This window comes from Ambystoma mexicanum, chromosome 7q, assembly GCF_040938575.1.
Source record: "Ambystoma mexicanum isolate Mex_15411 chromosome 7q, UKY_AmexF1_1, whole genome shotgun sequence".
Lineage (NCBI taxonomy): Eukaryota > Metazoa > Chordata > Amphibia > Caudata > Ambystomatidae > Ambystoma > Ambystoma mexicanum.
In genome coordinates this window covers 994,078,431-994,101,482 of record NC_090941.1, presented here as the reverse complement: position 1 = coordinate 994,101,482, position 23,052 = coordinate 994,078,431, and positions in this window count along the sequence as shown.

Here is a 23,052-nt window from a genome sequence, read left to right as displayed (position 1 = left end):
GAGATCCCCATGCACCACCTGACGTGATGCCCGGATCTCCTCCCGAGTTGCCTGCATCTCAGCTGAGAGCGAACGTGTGAGCCGCTCCAGCTGCTGTTCTGTCCTCAAGTTAGTGGAAGCCTCAAGGTCAACAATAGTCTCCCTGAGGTGATGGAGTTCTACCCTAAGGGCTTCCCTGTGGCCCTGGGACTCTATTGATATCGATTGGCGTAGAGTCTCCAGTGCCGCCCGTCTGTCCCTGTTGGACGCCAACATGTCCTCCCTGTGTGATTGGCAAATGGAGTCTGTTGCCTGCTGTAGTTGCTCCATCTGCCTTTCAGGGGGGACAATGGAAGTGGCCACACTCTCCATTGCTTGAGACATCATCTCAACTGATGCTGCCTGTTGGGTTGCCATACCGTACATGGATTGTTCCCATGTGGTATTGCCTGGTGACGTACGGCCACCGCGTCGGCGGGCACCACACCTGTTTGGGGCAAGGCAATCTGCGCCTTGCTGTGCCAGCACTGCCTGAGGCTGCAGGACTGCATTCCCCCTCTGATCTGCTGGCCCAGGAACAGGATCAGATGTTGTGGAGTGTGACCCTGCATCCGTAACCGCCAAAGGCGGACTTACCAACACTGACATCCCCATAGAGGGTTCTACCCCTGGTGCAGGTGGGTTGGACAGAACAGAATCCCTGCCAGAAACACTTACCTGCGACGGCACATAGGTCTCATCATCCGAATCAGCACCTGAATAGAGGTCTGGGGAGGTGCACCCAGAGACACCCCTGGACAGAATGGTCTGCAGCAAGATGAGATCCATCCTGGGTCTGCACCATCTCCTCAACCTCAACAGCATCAAGTGCGTCAACCCCTGTAAAAACATGAAAGACAAAAAATGGAAACAGGCATTAGCACCATAGCACACAAATAGGCCTGACAAGCTACAGAACCAGTACATGATTTACCCATGTCCCACATGACTATAACCCTCCAATGCATGCACTGTCACTGAGTTGGAAGGGGAGGCAAAAGGCAGACACTGATGACACCAAGATGGAAGAGCAACACATTTGCTGCATGCTGGGTAGCACTGCCATCACACATTGGCCTGTGAGTGGCATGTCCAATACACATACATGACACATGCCATCACACAGATGGCATGTACCATAGCCATGGTACATTCCACAAGTACATCCATATGTCAGTGAATGAATACTGTCAGCCATCCATGTGAGATGGACATGATGAGATGAAAAATGCTACATAGTGTGACAAAATAGGCATGTGCCACACACTGCAACACATCCAGTGTACAAAAATACAGTGATTGCAGGCCGGTGTACACATCAATGGTTGTGCACTTCAACATGACAGGAAACAACTATCATGTTCTACATTCAAACAGGCCCCAAAAATGTATGTGATCAGGCCAATACTCAATCAGCCTGAATGGTCAAATCATTCACCTAACAAGGTAACACATGTGGGCCAATGTGGGATTTATCAATGACAGAAGCATGTCACAAATGTGACAATAGGGCTGAGGAATGAGTAGCAAAATTGGGAGAATTTAAACAATCAGCCTGAACAAACACTGAAAAATACAAACAATGTTGTTGCAAGATGCCACTTCAAGGGCAACTGCCGTAATTTTGCACTAAATTACTACTGTGGGCAGAAGGGATACTGTCACACCCAAATCCAAGGCCGCTGAATGTTTTGGATGAAGCACATGTGTGACCCATACCACTCAGGCACACACACCCTCACCTGGCACTCAATCAGAACCCGTCACGCAAACAACATTCACATGCATTACACACACATGCATGGGCACTCACCGGACAATGCATCATAATCAGGTAGTTCTCCCACACCTGGGATCTGTTCCTCTGTGACGAAGGCCCCAGCAACAGACTCATGTTCAATGAGTTTGTTGTCCTCTTGTGGAGACCCACCGCCAGTCACCAGAGTAGCGGCATGATTTGAGGCCAGCTTGTTCTTTTCTCTGCGTTTCAGGTCATTCCACCGCTTGTAGCAATCATCAGCTGTGCGCCTCATAAATCCAAGGGCACTTATGCGGTCCGCGATGGTCTGCCAGTGTGCCCTACGTTGACCAGGTGTGGTCTTGCACCCTGCAGTCACCACCATTTCGCAGCTATGTGCTGACACATAGGCCACAAGTGCATCAAGTTCCGGATCATTAAAGCAAGGCTTCCTTGAGGTACCGGAGTGTGTAGCCGTGTCTCAGCCTGTCGTGCCAGAGCACCCTTCTTCCTCTTCTTTGAAGGTGGAGCAGAGCCAGAGTGGCTTACACCACTCTGGTCAGTAGGGGCAGAATCACCGGTGGACTGGGTAGTAGGAGTGTGGGAATGCACAATGCCCCTAGGTCTTGAAGCAGGCATTGGTTGCAGGGTAATGTTGGCAGGGGGAACGTCAGTTTGATGGACCTGGACTGACACTGTCCTGGCTGGGAGAGTCAGAGCTGGGGCGGATGGAGCTGCAGCTGCCCCTGCAGCCTCCCCACCTTGCATACTTGGGGCAACAGATGACATAGCTGCCCCAGATCAACGTGGCTTGGTGACAACAACTTGCACCGCCACACGTGGCCTAGACTTGCTGACCTGGAAGTCAGCCAGGGAGTCATCTTGTGCCAGGTCATGTGCCACAATGGGCTGGTCCAACAGGGGCTGAGCTGGGATGGTGTCAGCCACGTTTCCCTCAACCATGGGGGGGGGGGGCATGGGTGTCCCTGATTGTTCCTCCACCCATGGGGGTATAGAGGCACCCTGCAAATCCCGGCCACGTCCCCTACTGTGCCCACCACGCCCACCTTTTGAAGGTCGGCCACCTTTGCCTCCCTTACGGCTTGGTCGCCTACCAACCATGGCACTGATGATGTTGTGCGTATGAGACTTGCAGTAAATTGTCCTGGGCAATTGGGGGTCAATTGGGTAGGATACCAGATGGAATTCGTACCCTAGTGCTCTAACAAGGCTGGCTGTGACCCCTGGGGGAAGATGACGGGTCACGTAACTGACAGGCAGCCCAAATCAAAAATTAACGTGCACGCAACCCCTCGTAGACCACGTGTGTGAAAAAATGAACCCGCACTATGTGTGGCACCCAGAAACACAAAACTAAGCGTACGCGTACTACACGCAGCCTACAATGACCTCTGAAGGGGAACGCGACACACGGGGAAAGCACAGTTGCTAAGTACGTGCGGAACTCACCGTCTGCCTGGAAAAAGAACATGAAAAATACACACGTGTGCACGTTGGCAACACCCCCGCCAAAAGAAGAATTGTACGCTGTCTGAGGAGACAGGACAAAAGGAGAAGTGAACTCTGTTTGAGGAAACAGGCCCAACAAAAATTCAGAAAAGAGCTGTCAGAGGTAACAGGGAGTACGAACTAGAAACGCTGTGAAGTAATCGCGTGTGAACCGACAAGAAGTACAGATTTCACCCACTCGCTCTCTACGAAAAGCACGTACAAGGAAAAGGCGTCCTACACGTAGCTTTTAAACCGGCCCACACGTACACGTCAGATATGAGTGTACGCAGGCGCTTTCCTCCAATTACACGCGATGACACTCGGACGTGCAGTTTTTCCACGTGTGCTCTGTCATCACGTGCTTTGAGGGAAACGCCCGCGCGCGTAATGTTACACGCTAAGGGCCTTTGGTCCAATGAAATCGTGTGCGTGTGCTCACGCGCTTCCGCGCTAAGGCCCTTTCCTCGAATTACACGCTGACGTGCAATTTTTTCACGTGCCAAATCACTCCGTATCAAGCTGGCCATGCGAAAACACACGGAAGACCACGTTCCTGCCCAGAAGGCCGAATTACTGCCCCCAAGAGCCCCGAGCACGCTCCCACCTGCCATCTGCTGCTGCCTGACTGCCTGCTGCCCACGAGCCCTGCCATTTGCTGCCTGCACGTGAGCCAGGGGTGTAGTTGCTGTGACCACCCCTGCTGGAACCGAAGACTCCCGACTGGGATTCCATCGCTCCACAGCCCAGCCCCAGGACCCAGTTGCCCACCCACTCCTGCCTCTGGGGTTGCCATCTCCAGCACAACACCATCTGGCAGCACTGGCAACCCTCAGCCAGAGAGGCAGAGGGCCACCAGCTTCACTGCCACCGAAGTTGGTGTCCTGGTGGAGCAAGTCCTGGGGCAGTATGATGCCATCTTTGGAAGTTTGCGCGCCGACAATGAAGGACGGACCAGGATCTAGATGGACATCATGACTGCCATCTACGCGGAGGGGGTGGCAGTCCGTGACTTACATCATGTCAAGAAGCGCTGGGAGGACTTCAGGTCCAGGACCCTCAACAAGGCCCAGCGCCTCGCTAAGGCAGCGGATGCCAACGGGTGCCGGGGCCAGCTGTCGAACCATCAAATGAGGGTCCTGGAACGCATATTCCCAGCACTCTATGTCCAGATCCTTGAGAGACAGACCCGTCTGGAGTTGAGCGGTAAGTGTACATGCATGTTGATAGTACGCTGTGCGTGTCGTGGTGTGCCAGTAGTGTGCAGGTTGCACATGTGTTTATGTAGGGCCATGTAGGGATGTGTATGAACATGGGCGTGAGGCTGCCACATATGAGTCCTCTCAGTTGTGAGACACATTGATGGTGTATGTGTTGGTAAGCATGCTGGGCAAATGCAGGTGTGGGAGCACACATGTTTGAATTTCTGTGAATGTACATTGGCATGGTTGTGGCGTGGATGGTGGCTCATAATGCATGTATCTGCACTGTGTACATGTGCATGTATGTGTATCTGACAAGTGTGCAACTGTGATGCAACATGGATGCACGTGACACTGATATGTAGAAGGATGAATGGCAGATGTGACATGTATGGCGATCTCATCACTGCAACAGTTGGAGGAGATGTAGACATGCATGTAAGTGTGGTGGCGTATGTGCATGTCTAGTGCACTCCTTGTGTTTCATGTGATGTCAGGCTCACCTTTGGCTCTTCATGCTGTTGTATGTGTATGGATGGTGCTGCCTGGTGCAATATTGCTGTTGAAATGTTTATGTGTGTGAGTTAATATGACATGTGTCTCATGGAGTGTGATGCCGTGTCTGAAGTTAAACATTGCCACTCATGTGCAACTGTCATGTGTGTATCAGTCCATTGTACAGTGCCCTGATGCCTGTGTTTTATCTCTCCCTGTCTACAGCATCAACTGAAGAAGAGGGCAGAGAGGGTGCTGTGGAGCACAGCGGCAATGATTGTCCCGCCAGCCGGGGACGTAAGGCCCGGTTCCCCTCCCAGATTGTCATCTCGTTGGGGAGTGAGGAGTCTGGTGCTGCGTCCCAGGCCGCAGCTGCCGAGGGTAGGTCTAAGAGGCAGAGGTTGGAGGTGGACTCCTCGGCAGCAGAAGGGGCAGCTGAGACCCCACAGCGTCCGACGGAGGAAGAAGGCATGGAGTCATCCAGGTTGGTGGGGGGTTTGATGGAGGAGGAGGCCGTGGAAGGGACACACACGGGGTCTGGAGGTGGCGATTCCTCTGGTGCTAGTGGTGCAGTGCAGGACCAGGGACAGGAGGCAGCACAGGCCGCCGCGGAGGTGCCTGTGTGCAATCCTGTCCCTGATCCTGTCACTGCATCATCTGGCACCAGCAGGGATGCCTACGTCCAGAACCGTTTTTAGGGAGGGGATGAGCACACAACAACTGGCCTTCCTCTCCCTGCGGACGTGGCTATCCGGGACCGTGTTGAGCCTGTCCTGGCCGGGATAGCGTTGCGTCAATGGGGCATGCAAGGTGACGTGCAGTTTTTTCGTGAAGAGACTGCACGTCATCTCGGGTGCCTCTTTGACCGCATTGACCTGCTGGGACGGGTCACCAGTGCTGGATTCCTCTGTGTGCTGGACCTCCTTGCGACCCCCTCCTCACCTGAACCCCCTACCCGTCAGTCGTCCTCCATGCCATCTTCCCACCCATGTATCACCTGGTTACCCTGAGGAGCTGTCTCTGACCATTCGGCCAGGCTGGTGGAGGACACATCCATGCCACAGTCGGGAGTCGGACGTCCAGCAGGGGTGGCCACCTCAACAACTGCACCCCAGCTGGAGGAGGATGTGCAGGCAGCAAGAGCCAGGGCACAGGCAGAGGCACAGCAGCAGCAGCAACAATGTGGGAGCCATCATGGCTCGGGGCCTTCGACATCGGAGGGGCAGGCATCGGCCAGAGGGCAGGAGGACCCAGGACTGGAAGTGTCTTCCGTGTGGCAGCAGTTAGGCCATGCTATAGATGCGGAGCGGCAGCGGGCAGAAGAGACACGGCTCACGATGGTCAGGGCGTAGAACTCCATGCGGAGGGCCCTGAGGCGGGCCGAGTGCCTCGAGGCAATTCGCAGAGAGTTGGAGGAGAACATGTCGTCGTCCCTGCGAACCCTCGGGGCCATGGAAGAGGACCGCCTCCAGGACATTGAGCAGGAGTTCGATGATGCCCTTGCCCGGGACATCCAAAAGTGAGCCGTCAGACTAGCCCGATGCCCTTGTAAATAGTTTTTAGAGTTAGGTTTCCTTTTTGTTTTCCTTTTATTTGTGGTCAATGGACAATGCCACACAAATTTGTATATAGTTATATTTTTAGGTAGTTTGTTAGGTAGGTTTCATTTGTTTGGTTGGGATCATGGACCCTTTACATCCTTAGACAATAGATTGTATATAGTTTCATCACGTATTCATTTTATTTATTTTTTTGCATTATGGACATGGAGCAATGGATTTATTTTTTCCGGACAATGAATTGTAAATAGTTGGACTATGGATTGATTTCTCTTTTTTTTTTTATTATGAACATGAAGCAATACAGATTTCCTTTGGATTTGCGTTGTTGGAAGGTGACTTTGGACTGTTTTTCTTTCTATTTTTTTTGGATTGGTTATCATTTTCATTCAATCATCTTTTTCACATGCTTTTCATTTCATGTTTCATATTTTGGTATGCTTTCATTTCATTTTTGATTTTATGTACATAATACATTTTTATTTTTTAGTTCTATGTGTGGGATTCGCTCATTGGGTTGATGCATGTGAAAATGTGGGTTTACACAAGCAATGCCAACCAGTGTATGTGTGTGACGGACATGTGTTGATGTACATAGTTGACTTTTGGTTTGTGTCATGAGATCGGCATTTCACTGCTGGGGGGTGGGGGTGCAGGGGGACATGAGTGGGACATGAGATGTCAGGTGTATTGACCCCATGTTCGAGCTATTATGCTGCAACATTGGGTGCTGTGGGCTTAGAAAATCCAAGATGGCCGAAAAGCCCACATTGCGCCAGAATCCAGGAAAACCGCGCAGTTTTGCGCACACCAATGCGAGCGTGATGGGTCAGGAGTGTCATGAGTGGAATGTGTGCCAAAGGAAAAACAGCAGTGACGGTTAGCTCAGAAAGCGCTTTGAAATCACCTTTGTTTCTCTGAATGCAAGCTGAGAATGCCTATTTTAAACATTGCAAGATATTCAAAAATCTCACTGAACAACAGCAGACATTTGGCAGAATGTAGTCTTGTGTGCATACACAATCTGGGAAAGGAAAGAGCCTAAAATAATGTTCATAATGAAACTGGCTGTGCTGTGGATGTCAGCAGCCTAAGTTAAATTGGACTGAAAGCCACTAAAATATAAATGTTTAAAATAAATGAGTGACCTACTGTTGAGTGTCACATAGTTTGCAACTGTTAAATGTCATAGTTTTGAACTTAGAATCAGCATTCTAGCTGCATGTGTAAAAATTTTAAGTTTGTTTTGAATGAAGAAAAACTGGGAACAAAAGTGACATTTAGCTGAAGACTGGCTTAAAGAGATTGAATTCTGCCTGGCAACTACCCCCGACAGGAGTTGAAACTTGCTCAGCCACTCTTCCCAGGCCTGGCTGCATTCTGCTGCCCCCACCAAAAGGAGATGACACCTCCCTGATTGAATCAGGGGAGGAGCACCTAGGACTGGAGGGAAACAGAACAATGAGCCTTCCTTGGCTCGGGCAAATGTTAAATTAGGGGGGGTCATAAATGGCTTCCTCTTGAGAGAAACTGGGAGGGGCAGTGCCTCTGTGAGCAACTTGAGTTGGAGGAAGTGGACAAACCAGAAATTCCACCATGTGCTTTGGGAAACCACACCCCTCTGGGCCAGAGCATAATTTTAAAAAGATGGATAATTCATAGTACGGACTTGTCAAAATTATATAATTAATATCATTATTCTTGTGATTTTTCTGTGCACATTTTAAGAGGTGTTAGGACTCTGTGGTATGTTCTTGGGGACAGTGGCGGAAAATAGGTTTTTAATCCAAATGTATGTATGTTAAAAATCTGACACCTTATCATCTGATACCCATATTCCTTGTGCACATTTGTGTAAAGTCTGGAAAAGTTAGAGGTTGTGTTCTTGATGAAAAGGGCAGAATTCTGTCATAAGTGGACACGACATCTTACAAAGACAGGGATCGGATGGTTTGGTGCTACAGAAAATATGTTAACTGGACATATGATATTAGAAAAATTGTACGTAGATAAATATGTATTTGGATCAAGAATAGATTTGTGTGCAAATTGACCAGGGGTGGATCCTCTGACCCATAAACTACCTCATCACGATGACACTCCATTTCCTTCCCCCAATCAAGGGAGAGAGGAAAACTTGGCCAATGATAAGTTGCAAGGGGGCAGGCCTAGTTATGCCAACACACACCCATTTTCTAAAGACACTGGAAGCCAGACAGGGACATTCATTTTCCAACCTTCAACTGAATTCCTGCGCAGCACGCTGACGGAGAACTCCAGAACCCAGAACTCCAGAGATCCAGACTAACTCCAGAACAAAAACTCCACAGAGCTGAACTCTTCAGCAGGCCTCAAAATCTTTTGCAAACTATTCAACCACCGGGCTGTGCGGTTTGCTGCTTGCTAAGAGTCCTGTGTATCCAGAACAGAACCAGTACCCAGAAAGCAGTGCTATATCCAGAATCCATTTTATCCAGACCAGCAGAACGAGAGATCCGTGCCGTGCCGAGTGCCAGACCAGACCGCTGTATCCAGAACCACAGACCAGACCCAGACCGGAGCAGAACCGGTGCCTGATTGACCCGCCGAGCAGAGAGAACCGCAGATAAATCTATTGACCAGATCCATGACGAGGCCATTCCGTTTAAATTTATAGTGTGAGTATCTCGCCAGAACTGTGCAGAACCAATCTCTTAGTTTTAAATAATCTAATTCAAATTATTTTAGCCTTTAGAGAACTGCATCATAGGAATCGTGTGTTCATTCTGTCATTTCAAAGCTGCAAAACTGTCATCTGTCATTCTGAGCTTGACTTTTATTTTGAGAATCTACCTTCACAAAATCGTCTGTATCTCTTGAACCGTTAGTGATAGAAGCAAGATTTAACTTTTGTTTTTCCTCCGTAATTGCGCTCGACGCACGTGACTAAATTTGCCGCGATTTGACATTTTGCTTCATTTCAGCCACGTGTAAAAATATTTGTCTTTGCTTCCATTACGGAATTCCATTTTCAACCTGATAACCATCCCTGAATCAATGATAGGGCTGACCTGAACTGATTTAAAGTATCTCTCACTCACCCTGAACCTCTAGAGGGGATTAAAAGCATTTTTAGCATATTTTTCACTTCATTGCCACCACATTAAAGTATTTTGGGCCTGTGTTTAAAAATCATCCCTGTTGCTCTCAGCTTGCTGGGGGGGAATTGGAACTTTGTATTGCATTTTTGTTGGTATTCTTGAAGACTGTGTGCTCTCCTTCCATTTCCTTATATTGCATAAAGGGGGGGGGTGAATTGTCAAAAGAAAAAGTGATCACATTATCTCTTGTTGAAATTATATCAAATTATTTCTGTGTTGCATTCTGTCCCACCTTGCATTTCCTTGAACCATATAACGCATTCTCTGCTACCTTAGTCCTCTGTTCTTATTCATAAGTAACCAAGAACTGTGCTACTATAGGATTACCTATTGCTGATTACTGCTCATATTCACACGTGTGCTATCAATTTATTGATAAAAGTGTGATACATATATATTGTTTAATTTTTCAAATAAACCTTTTAATTTGCAAAACAAACCTACTTCTTGGCTCAGTGGGGTCAGGGGGATTCTAAGAGAGGGGTGTTATATAAGGGTTGTCAACCAGAGTAAACGAACTGGACATAAAAATACATCAATAAGGGTTTCCATCAGCATCCCAGACTAGGCATTGACGTAGCTGTAGTGTTGAATTGAAGCCGTTAACAGAGTGGGGGCTTGTCCGGGATTCTGGATTAGAACTACCGCTTGTGCAGCTTAATACAGTGTACTAACTGATAGGAAACACAAATCCTGTTGTATCACCACGGTATGCTATGCTGTGAAAACACCCCTCAAAAAGGAACGCTCTCAAGAAACGGTCTGTTTTGCAAAATAAAATACTAACTTCGGTAAGTCAGGAAGGAAATCAATTTCCAGAATGACGACACTGGTAGACATCAAAATAGCCAGAGAACACCTCTTACATAAGCTATTTGTGAGAGGTGAGTGGGCTCATCAGGACCAGGCGTTCTGGTTGCAGGCAATCGCACCCCAGATCACTGTAAAAAAGGGTCAGATATATGGAGAGATCAGGGTCACTTACATGTGGCCCTGAGTGAACTATATATGGCCCCTAAGGCCAAGGATGAGCACAACAAGATTGCCAGGGTAGCGGCATATTTATATTTATACATGGGAGACATGCAGGACAAATGTGCTGAAGGCCAAGATATGGCGAGTAGGCAACTGCTGGCATTACAGAAGGCCCAATCTGATCTGGACTCTTCTGAGCAGAGGCTGCACAGAAGCCAGGGGTCCGAAAATGAGAGTAGAAAGCACATCATTAAAATAAAGGAGGATATGGATATCCTGCAACAGGAAAAGGCTGACCAGGATACCACAATTCTGGCCTTGCAAAAGGAGCACCAAGACAGTTTGGACTCCTTACTGCAGAGCCAGAAAAAGCTGGAGCAACAGATCAATTTCAACAGGGCGTGCACAGAGCAGGTAGCCACCCTGCAAATCCAACTAGACAGAGAGAAAGAGGAAAGCAATAAAATGATTTTGAAAGACCTGGATACCCAGGCAGAGTTTGATGAAGAGCGCCAGAAAGCTGGTGCCCTTCAACGGCAGTAGGACGACCTGGCGGCACAGATGAAGGCACTTACTCAGGAAAGGGATACCTTAGGCCAGAAAGTCTGCCACTTAAAAAGGAAAATGGAAGAAAATCACCTGGCCCTCCAGGGACTGGGTGACCTCCAAAAAGAGCACCACGACTTGTTAGAGCACACCAGGAGGGTGAAAGATGCTCTGGCAAGAAACAAGCTGGCCAGTAGGGATGGTCCCCAGGAGGTAACCACCCTGCAGCAAAGACTGGCCCAGTATTCCAGGACCAATCAGGAGGCGCAGAGAGAAAATGAGGCTCTCTGTCAGCACAATGATAGGCTCCAGCAACAGGTAGCCATGCAGGAGAGACTGATAGAGTCTAGTAAGGCCTTAACTGAGGAACTGAAGCGCAGGCTCTTGCATTGCAACAGGGAGCAGGGGCTGACAGAGACGAAGTTCACTGGGAAAGGGAAACACCTGAGCATAACCTCAGGAGCCCTAGTACCAGAGGCCTTCATCTCTCCCAATCCTTGAACTCTGCCACCCCCATGTGCCCTGGCGCACCTGAGCACAGGGCCACAGGGATGGCAGATTACTATCCAGCCAAAAGTATGGGGTTCATAGGCCAGTACCTCCCAGCAATGGATGGGCGGGCATCCGGGTATGGGCACCCAAGCACAGTGCAATTTAGTGGGGAACCCCAGGAAAGTAGACCCACTAAGGGCATCCTAAAAACCTCTGCCCAGTTAGGTCAGTGGGGGGGATACCCATCAAATCCTGGCAGCAAGGAGGGTTTTGAAGACTCCTCTGAGCGGCCCAGGACACAGGAGACCATGTCCCCACATTCTGCCAGCCATTTCCAGGCTCGCAGAATCCGGGAAAACCTGGAAGATCAGACGGGCACCTCGAGTCAGAGTCAGAGGCTGAGTGGACCAGGGTTACCCGAACCAAAAAGGCCAATAAGGCAAAAAGGGCCTTGCTTAAGGACCCCTCAAAGCAGATCAAGGCAATCAGGAGTATCATCACGCCTTATCACAAGAACGCCAAGTATTCTGTTTGGGAACACTTGGAGCTCTATGAGCAAATGATGGAGACTTTCCATTTGAAGGACAGCAGTAGCTGCATTCAGTATGTCAAATGGACATTCTCCCCAGAATACCAGTTTCTTTGCGGGGCTAGAGGACCAAAACCATTCAAGATGGTCCACATATAGGGCGGCCATCTTGAAACATTTTTCTGTTCACCGGAATCCCCAAGAGGCTCGCAAGTCAGCCTACAATTTGCAATGTGGGGAGGATCAGGCCCCACAAGAATTTGTGCAAGAATTTAAGCGTGCCTTTGCGCAGACCACCAGAAGGGTGCGCACGGACAGCAGAGAATTCATCAACACATTTTTCCATGCTCTCCCCAAATACATAATGACCCAGCTCGTGAGAGATTTTCACGAGAAAAGATCTTTAGACTGGGTCATTGAGCAAGCCACCTGCATCTATTAGGTGCAAAAACCGGTGGAAAATAAGAATCAGCCCAAAAATCCCAAAACCAACAGCACCCCTGCTGCTGCCAAGGTGGCAGAGGTAAAGGTTGCCCCCGTTTTAGATTTGGAGATGGGGGCAAAACCTGCCGGCACCAAATAATTCTAAGCCAAGAAGGCCCTCGGGCCAGTCACAGACAGGGAGTCAAGGAGGTAGTCCCACAAATGGGGTCCCTCGCTCCCCTGACTATGTAAGTCCCCGTTATAAGGGAAACAGTCCAATCCTGGGTTATGTGTGGACTCCTCCGGCCCAAGGGGGGGGATCCAACCAAGCGCCCAACCCAGGGAACTTCCCTCCGCACTTCCCCCAGGAGGGCAGAAATTCACCAAATCCTGGGCAGAACTTGTTCCCCAGGTATCCACCCAACTTCCAGCCCCAAAATCATCCATCCTTCTTTCCCCAATTCCCTGAGCCCAGACAACCGAATCCGGGAGAGGGGAGGCCAAGGGTGGAGGGGTACCCAAATCTTCCCAACCCAGGGTACTACCATAGAAGGGATAGCTACCCTTCCCGGGATCAGCCCAGGGGAGAAAATAGAACCACGTATCAGCCTGAGCGGGTTTCACAGTTAGAACGCCAGGTCCAGAATATGGCACAGGATCTGGGTCACATACTGAGGGCTCAACAGAACCCTCAGATGAGCATGCCACCGCAGAATGCCCCAAACTCTGGGCCTGGTGCTCCAGAACAATGACGGGGGCAGCACCCCGACAACCCACCGGTTCCCAGGGAGGAGGCACAAGGGGAAGGGGGTGTAAAGCCTTGGAGGAAGCTTCCTTCCCCATTTGTAAACAGCCCCTGGAAACCCAGGAACCGGAAACAAAATCTCCTACCCCTGAAAGTCTGCCACCCAAGGAGCAAAGAGGAGGTAGGAGAAACAAAGGACCCAAACAGACCCATTTTGTGGAGGAGGTACAGGTCTTCCAATTTGAGGGAGAGGGATCCTCAGAGGATCCTGGGAAAAGGATCTTCTCCTTCAGAGATGGGGGAACTCCTCCCAAGGAAAAATGGGTCCCAAGCGATTCCAGCCCAGACTGGGTAGATGTGGGGATTGAGCTGTCGCCGCCCATCATTCTATCCCAGAACCAACAAGACCAAAAACCCCTGGTTCAAACCCATCCTGGTGACTGCCTCCAAAAAGGCGGGGGGCGGCCCAGAACCTGAACCAGGGGAACCCAAAACCGCATCCATAGACTGGATAGATGTGGGGATTGAGCTGTCGCCGCCCATCATCCTATCCCAGAACCAACAAAATCAAAAACCCCTGGTTCAAACCCATCCTAGTGACTGCCTCCAAAAAGGGGGGGGCGGCCCAGAACCGGAACCAGGGGAACCTAAAACCGAATCAATAGACTGGGTAGATGTGGGGATTGAGCTGTCGCCGCCCATCATCCTATCCCAGAACCAACAAAATCAAAATCCCCGGGTTCAAACCCATTCTGGTGACTGCCTCCAAAAAGGGGGGGGGGCGGCCCAGGACTGGAACCAGGGGAACTCGAAAATCCTCTTTCAAGTTGCCAACTTTTTCTTGCAGATTCCCATTACTCTCCACAGAATTCTGCTCAAATTTCTTCTCTCGCAATGTCCAAAACTAGAAAATTAGCCCACCAGTTGTCCAAAAATGTGCATTATCTGTGCCCCCTTGAGGAGAAGGAGGGAAGATACTATGCCCCGGTACAATTACAGGGGCAGGGTACAATTTTGGCACTGGTGGACACTGGATCCCAAGCTACCCTTCTGTCCAAAAAGGCCTTTGATGAAATAAATTCAGGAAGGGGGGAGAAATACCAGATTCCTCTCACCTCTCTTCCTGGACAACTGCAGAACTTTAACGGGAAGGAAATTCCCATCGATGGGACTGCAGATTTGGACATTAAAATTGGGCGACACAAGGTGAAACACCCGGTCATAGTAGTGACTCCAGAGGGCATCCCTTGTTTACTAGGGAATGACCTCCTGAGAAGGTTGTCATCCCTAATAGATTGCGTAAACAAGGTCCTCTGGACCCAGACTAGCCGACCAATAAAATTAAAGCAGAGTGTCAACCATGGTAGTTTAAATGGCACGTGCCACATGGTTGAACAAAAATCTGACCAAGTAGAATTTCACTTCCAGAACAACCAAATTCCAGATGTGACAGTAATAGCAGAAGGACAACAGACTGGTGATGGGGGGTCCTCTCTATTTCTGAAAATCAACCTTCCCTCCAGTTTAAGGTGGTATTCCACACTTCAAGGAAACACTCTGAAATTCTTTACTAATCCACAATCAGACACTCCCACTCCTTTAGTCCAGAAAGATGTGAAATCAGCTCAGAGCCTGGCTGATATTCAGCAAATTGGAGAGCAGTTGTTCATCCCAGTTCAGTTAAATGATGGGAAGGACTCTGTTCTCGCTCGAGTGTGTGTGAACAACGGTAAGAGCTTCATCAGCGAAGCCATGTTCCACCAACTCCCAAAAGATCCAGCCATTCCCACATTCAAACTAATAGACAAATGGGAAATGGATCTGGAAACACCCAATTCCAAACATCTCCTGCCCAGCAGGTGTATGCTCAAAATCTCCATTGGCAACAAGAGCATAGTCCATAATTGTTGGGTCGTGCGAGACGTCACTGCCGCCTTTTACTTAGACAGTGATATTCTCAATCGCTTTGCCATTAGTTTGGACCTAATAAACTTCAAAGCTTGGTCCCGATTAGCGGATAATCCCATGGGCTTTGATGATCCAGAAAAAGCATTTAGGTCAGCTCAATTGCTACCTTATGCAGTTGAAATTCAGATTAAAGAGGAAGTCACCATCCCAGAAAGGACCCGAGAATTCTCCCTGGGAGTGAAAGTTAAAAGAGGACAAAAATTGAAAAACCCTGATGCTTATATTCATCTAAATGCTTCTCTCCAACAGCAGGGGTTGGGGGTAAACCCAACACCATTAGTCAATATAGAACATGACACCATTCCAATAGAGGTGGATAAAAGCGACTTAAAGAGTATTACTCTAGCCGCGGGCACCATTATTGGAATGGCGGTTGATGACCGACATTTTTCCATTGATTTAGGGAATTAACCGTTAGGACTGATCCCCAAGGACTGTTTTGACAGTGACAGTGATGACAATACAACACTAGACAGGATCTTCACCCGGCATGGGGGGGACTTCCTGGTGTACACTTCCTGCCCTTATGGTAAGGAAGTTGTGACTTGTGACTTCAGGAGGGATGAGGTGATTTTCCAGTTCCATGAGGGCTGCCTTTCCCACCTGAAGCCTCCAGTCGAAATCAGCACTCTGACCAGGGACTTCTCCACCCAGCTGGAGGAGGCCGCTGAGATAGCCAAACCAGAAGTCTTTCCCGGCTTCAGGCAGATGGTGGAAGAGAGAGTCAACCTAGCTGATGCCTGTGTGACTCTGGAACAGAAGCAAAAGTTGAAACAAGTTTTCTTGGATTTCCAAGATCTCTTTGCGGTAGACTCATATGACTGTGGTCGCACCGACATCCACACAACAACAATTCCCACAGACCCTGGCATGACTCCAGTGTTTGTAAAGCAATATCGTTTGCCTCTCGCATCCATGGAATCCCTTACTGAAATAATTAAGAACCTTGAGTCCCGGGGGATAATCCGTCCAGTACACAGCACCTTCAATAATCCGGTGCTGGGAATATTGAAGCCAAACGGCCAGTGGAGACTCTGCGCCGATCTTAGGGAGCTCAACAAATGGGTCCATACTTCCCGATGGCCTCTGCCCTACATTGACCAAGGGCTGGCCCAGATTCAGGGGTCACAGGTATTCACTGCAATAGACCTGACCAATGGATACTGGACCGTGCCTGTCAGTAGGGAGGACCAATACAAACTGGCTTTTACCTTTGGGGCCAGCAGTACACATGGACCCGGACTCCCTTCGGATACCTCAACTCCGGCAATGCGTTCAACATTTTCCTACACAAGGCCATGCCCGACCTGGGTGCAAGGGGTAACTTGGCTTATGTAGATGATGTCCTCATCAAAAGTTCATCTGTGGAGGAACATATAGCGGAGATCCGTTATGTTCTGGCACAGTTGAAGGCCGTCGGAGCAAAACTTTCCTTTCAGAAAGCACAGTGGTGTAGAACCCATGTTAATTTCTTGGGGCATGAAATTACTCCTCAGGGTCTCTGTCCCCAAGAAAAGAAAGTGGAAGCACTCCAGAAACTGAAAGACCCCACCACTCTGCGGGAACTAAGGAGCCTCCTTGGACTGACTAATTACAGCAGAAAGTTCATTGAGGGCTACGCAGAGATCACCAGACCCCTGATTCATCTCTTGAATGGGGGGGTCACGTGGGAATGGGGTCCAGAACAAGCCGAGGCAGTAAGACAGCTCAAAAGAAGCATCTCACAAGCGCCCTGCCTACCTTACCCTGTCAGAAACAAGGAGTTTTTCATGGAGACAGGGTTCTCTAATACGTGCTTGACGGCAGTATTATACCAAAAGCATGACAAGGTCAATAAAGTAATCTCTTATGCAAGCAAAACTTTATCCTCTGTGGAGGAAAAATTCAACGATTGTGAGAAGGCACTCCTGGCAACGGTGTGGGCATTGAAGAATTACCGCCTATTCATCCAGGGGGAACACATCATAGTGGAGACTCCACACCAGCCTCTGCAATATCTCCAAAGTGACAGAATCCGGGCCAGAAATGTGAGTAATTCCCGAATTACTTCCTGGATCCTGTCAATGCAAGGCTTTCCTGTGGAGGTCAGATGTGGCCAAAACATGAAGAGTCCCCTCGCGCAAGGTCTGGCTGACTTGCATGATTGTGCCAGAGAAAACTGTCTCGAGGACGAAAGTCTAAAAATCAAGGACAACATGGAGGCATACCTTAATTCCCCACACAAAGTCTTTGAAGAGGACAAGTGTGAGGGAATGCCCACTGTCTATGTGGATGGATGCTCTTACCATGTTGACAGCAATGGGGAGAAAGAACTGGTGGCCGGCGTAGGTAATGCATGGGTGAATGAGTCCCCAGAACCCTCAGCTGGGTACAAAATTGGTCCCCGAAGTAGTCAGGAGGCAGAATTGATGGCTGTGCATCAAGCCATCCTCACTGCTGTCAAACATCAACTCCACGAACTGGTCATAATCACAGATTCAAATTATGCACGGAACGGGTTCATGGAGCACATGGTTAATTGGAAAACCAGAGGCATGTTATGTGCTAATAACAAACCCTTGAAACATGGGAAGTTAATCCAAAACATTGATGATCTGTTCACCTTGAATGGGATGACCATCTATTGGAAAAAGATCAAGGGTAATTCCAAAGTAGAGGGACCAGACAAAACTGGAAATGACTTAGCTGATCAGCTGGCTAAAACCGGGGCCATCCAAGGGGATCTAATAGAAATAGAGTCCCTGTTGGGGGAAATCCAGGTCACTGCTATCACTAGGTCCCAGACAAATGCTCACAACGATCTTTCAACTGCACAATGGAGTAAGGAGACCACTGATGCTGATTTAATTACGGCTCAGAAGGGGGATCCAATAATTTGTAAGTTTTACCAACACATTGAGGACCCTGAGAACTTTCCCTTGACGGATACCGATTACATTGTGAAAGAGGACCTTAGAGTGTTGATGAAATGTCCAAAGATGTTCCGAATCCAAGACAGTTTGTTGGTAAGGAAAAGCCAAGCTGGCCATGATCAGTGGGTGGTTCCTACTTCATTCCGAAGCCTGATGTTAAGTCACGCCCATGATGCGGCCACCGCCGGTCATAGGGGGTTTCATACAACACTTGAAATCTTGAGAGGTTGCATACTGGCCACACATGGGGCAGGATCTCGACCAATACTTGAAGGGGTGTCTTGTGTGTGCACAATTTCAGCCAACATCCCTCACACACCGTGCGCCTCTCCAAAAGAGGGGGATGACACTGCCATGGTCAGATTTGCAAATCGACTTCATAGGCCCCGTGATTCGCTCCTCTAGGGGAAACAAGTACATGTCGATGGTCACATGCTTGTTTATCAAGTGGGTGGAATGTCTCCCGGCCCCAAACTGCAATGCAGAAACAGCAGCTGCCCTGATGATCAACCACATCTTTTCCCGTTTTGGTCTACCTCAAAGGATTGAGTCAGACAGAGGTAGCCATTTCACCAGCGAAGTAATGACAAAGATGTGGGAGATACTGGGGGTCAAAAGGAAGCTACATATTGCTTACTGGCCAGCCTCTTCTGGTGCAGTGGAGAGATACAACAGAACCATTGTGAGCATATTAAAGAAGTTTGTGGCAGATTCTGGGCCAAGTTGGGATATCCGATTACCTATGGTCCTAATGGCCATCAGATCTACCCCTTCATCTGCAACCAAAATGCCACCATTTGAGCTGATGACTGGACGCAAGATGGTGCTTCCCCAGCATTTGCTCTACAGAACCCAAGAGCAAACGTTGATAAATACCTCCATAACTCATGAGTATGTGGAGAATTTAAGGAAAAACCACCAACATGCTTTTGCCTATCCTCAGCGAAATCTAGAAAGATCAGCTGATAGCATGAAGACCCATTACGATTTGAAAACTAACAGGAAAGTATATAATGTGGGAGACCGGCTCTATCTATACAATTTCCAAAGGAACCAGGCCAAACAGCAAAAATGTTTGCCTACATGGAAGGGACCTTTTGAAATTATAGACAAGATCTCCCCAGTTGCCTACAAGATCCGCATCCCCAAAGGTAGTTTGGCAGAGGGGGAAGACAAGTGGGTCCATATTAATCAGCTAAAGTGTTGCCATCCCAGGCACGCTCTGCAACAACTGGAGGACTCCTCTGCAAAACCAGAGGGGGGGCGCTCCAGAGTAATTCAGTTCCAACCCTAAAATATTCCACATATCAAAAATATAGTAACATGATGTAAATGTCTCCTAATTATATCCTGTTTTTAAAATAAGACTGCAAAATGTATCCTGATGTATAAAATGTATCTGTTCGCCACACCATTAATAGTGGTAGAAAAATGTCTTTTCATGGAGACAGGGTTCTCTAATACGTGCTTGACGGCAGTATTATACCAAAAGCATGACAAGGTCAATAAAGTAATCTCTTATGCAAGCAAAACTTTATCCTCTGTGGAGGAAAAATTCAACGATTGTGAGAAGGCACTCCTGGCAACGGTGTGGGCATTGAAGAATTACCGCCTATTCATCCAGGGGGAACACATCATAGTGGAGACTCCACACCAGCCTCTGCAATATCTCCAAAGTGACAGAATCCGGGCCAGAAATGTGAGTAATTCCCGAATTACTTCCTGGATCCTGTCAATGCAAGGCTTTCCTGTGGAGGTCAGATGTGGCCAAAACATGAAGAGTCCCCTCGCGCAAGGTCTGGCTGACTTGCATGATTGTGCCAGAGAAAACTGTCTCGAGGACGAAAGTCTAAAAATCAAGGACAACATGGAGGCATACCTTAATTCCCCACACAAAGTCTTTGAAGAGGACAAGTGTGAGGGAATGCCCACTGTCTATGTGGATGGATGCTCTTACCATGTTGACAGCAATGGGGAGAAAGAACTGGTGGCCGGCGTAGGTAATGCATGGGTGAATGAGTCCCCAGAACCCTCAGCTGGGTACAAAATTGGTCCCCGAAGTAGTCAGGAGGCAGAATTGATGGCTGTGCATCAAGCCATCCTCACTGCTGTCAAACATCAACTCCACGAACTGGTCATAATCACAGATTCAAATTATGCACGGAACGGGTTCATGGAGCACATGGTTAATTGGAAAACCAGAGGCATGTTATGTGCTAATAACAAACCCTTGAAACATGGGAAGTTAATCCAAAACATTGATGATCTGTTCACCTTGAATGGGATGACCATCTATTGGAAAAAGATCAAGGGTAATTCCAAAGTAGAGGGACCAGACAAAACTGGAAATGACTTAGCTGATCAGCTGGCTAAAACCGGGGCCATCCAAGGGGATCTAATAGAAATAGAGTCCCTGTTGGGGGAAATCCAGGTCACTGCTATCACTAGGTCCCAGACAAATGCTCACAACGATCTTTCAACTGCACAATGGAGTAAGGAGACCACTGATGCTGATTTAATTACGGCTCAGAAGGGGGATCCAATAATTTGTAAGTTTTACCAACACATTGAGGACCCTGAGAACTTTCCCTTGACGGATACCGATTACATTGTGAAAGAGGACCTTAGAGTGTTGATGAAATGTCCAAAGATGTTCCGAATCCAAGACAGTTTGTTGGTAAGGAAAAGCCAAGCTGGCCATGATCAGTGGGTGGTTCCTACTTCATTCCGAAGCCTGATGTTAAGTCACGCCCATGATGCGGCCACCGCCGGTCATAGGGGGTTTCATACAACACTTGAAATCTTGAGAGGTTGCATACTGGCCACACATGGGGCAGGATCTCGACCAATACTTGAAGGGGTGTCTTGTGTGTGCACAATTTCAGCCAACATCCCTCACACACCGTGCGCCTCTCCAAAAGAGGGGGATGACACTGCCATGGTCAGATTTGCAAATCGACTTCATAGGCCCCGTGATTCGCTCCTCTAGGGGAAACAAGTACATGTCGATGGTCACATGCTTGTTTATCAAGTGGGTGGAATGTCTCCCGGCCCCAAACTGCAATGCAGAAACAGCAGCTGCCCTGATGATCAACCACATCTTTTCCCGTTTTGGTCTACCTCAAAGGATTGAGTCAGACAGAGGTAGCCATTTCACCAGCGAAGTAATGACAAAGATGTGGGAGATACTGGGGGTCAAAAGGAAGCTACATATTGCTTACTGGCCAGCCTCTTCTGGTGCAGTGGAGAGATACAACAGAACCATTGTGAGCATATTAAAGAAGTTTGTGGCAGATTCTGGGCCAAGTTGGGATATCCGATTACCTATGGTCCTAATGGCCATCAGATCTACCCCTTCATCTGCAACCAAAATGCCACCATTTGAGCTGATGACTGGACGCAAGATGGTGCTTCCCCAGCATTTGCTCTACAGAACCCAAGAGCAAACGTTGATAAATACCTCCATAACTCATGAGTATGTGGAGAATTTAAGGAAAAACCACCAACATGCTTTTGCCTATCCTCAGCGAAATCTAGAAAGATCAGCTGATAGCATGAAGACCCATTACGATTTGAAAACTAACAGGAAAGTATATAATGTGGGAGACCGGCTCTATCTATACAATTTCCAAAGGAACCAGGCTAAACAGCAAAAATGTTTGCCTATATGGAAGGGACCTTTTGAAATTATAGACAAGATCTCCCCAGTTGCCTACAAGATCCGCATCCCCAAAGGTAGTTTGGCAGAGGGGGAAGACAAGTGGGTCCATATTAATCAGCTAAAGTGTTGCCATCCCAGGCACGCTCTGCAACAACTGGAGGACTCCTCTGCAAAACCAGAGGGGGGGCGCTCCAGAGTAATTCAGTTCCAACCCTAAAATATTCCACATATCAAAAATATAGTAGCATGATGTAAATGTCTCCTAATTATATCCTGTTTTTAAAATAAGACTGCAAAATGTATCCTGATGTATAAAATGTATCTGTTCGCCACACCATTAATAGTGGTAGAAAAATGTCTAGGAATGTGTATTGCCGCTTTGCTTTGTCATCCTAGGAGAAAGAAAACCTGGAGACTGACCACGGAAGATGAACTGGGGACCGGGAGCAAAGATCCGAGGGGCCCGGGGTACTGCCCTATACTCCCTTCAGGACCGGCGAGGAGAACCGATCGATCCACCCTGATGGAGGAAATCATGCTGAACTTTGTCATCTGCGGAATCGGAAGAAGATGATGCGGACATCCCAGCGCGTGGATCAAAACATCCTTTGCACCCGACTCCCCCTCGACTCAAAATCAAAGTGCAGTCGGGCGGGGGGGCTTTGTCAGGTGTATTGACCCACGTTCGAGCTATCATGCTGCAACATTGGGTGCTGTGGGCTTAGAAAATCCAAGATGGCCGAAAAGCCCACATTGCGGCAGAATCCAGGAAAACCGCGCAGTTTTGAGCACACCAAAATGGTTGCCGAACCTGCCACCCACGAGTGCGAGCGTGATGGGTCAGGAGTGCCATGAGTGGAATGTGTGCCAAAGGAAAAACAGTAGTGCCGGTTAGCTCAGAAAGCGCTTTGAAATCACCTTTGTTTCTCTGAATGCAAGCTCAAAATGCCTATTTTAAACATTGCAAGATATTCAAAAATCTCACTGAACACCAGCAGACATTTGGCAGAATGTAGTCTTGTGTGCATACACAATCTCGGAAAAGAAAGAGCCTAAAATAATGTTCATAATGAAACTGGCTGAGCTGTGGATGTCAGCAGCCTAAGTTAAATTGGACTGAAAGCCACTAAAATCTAAATG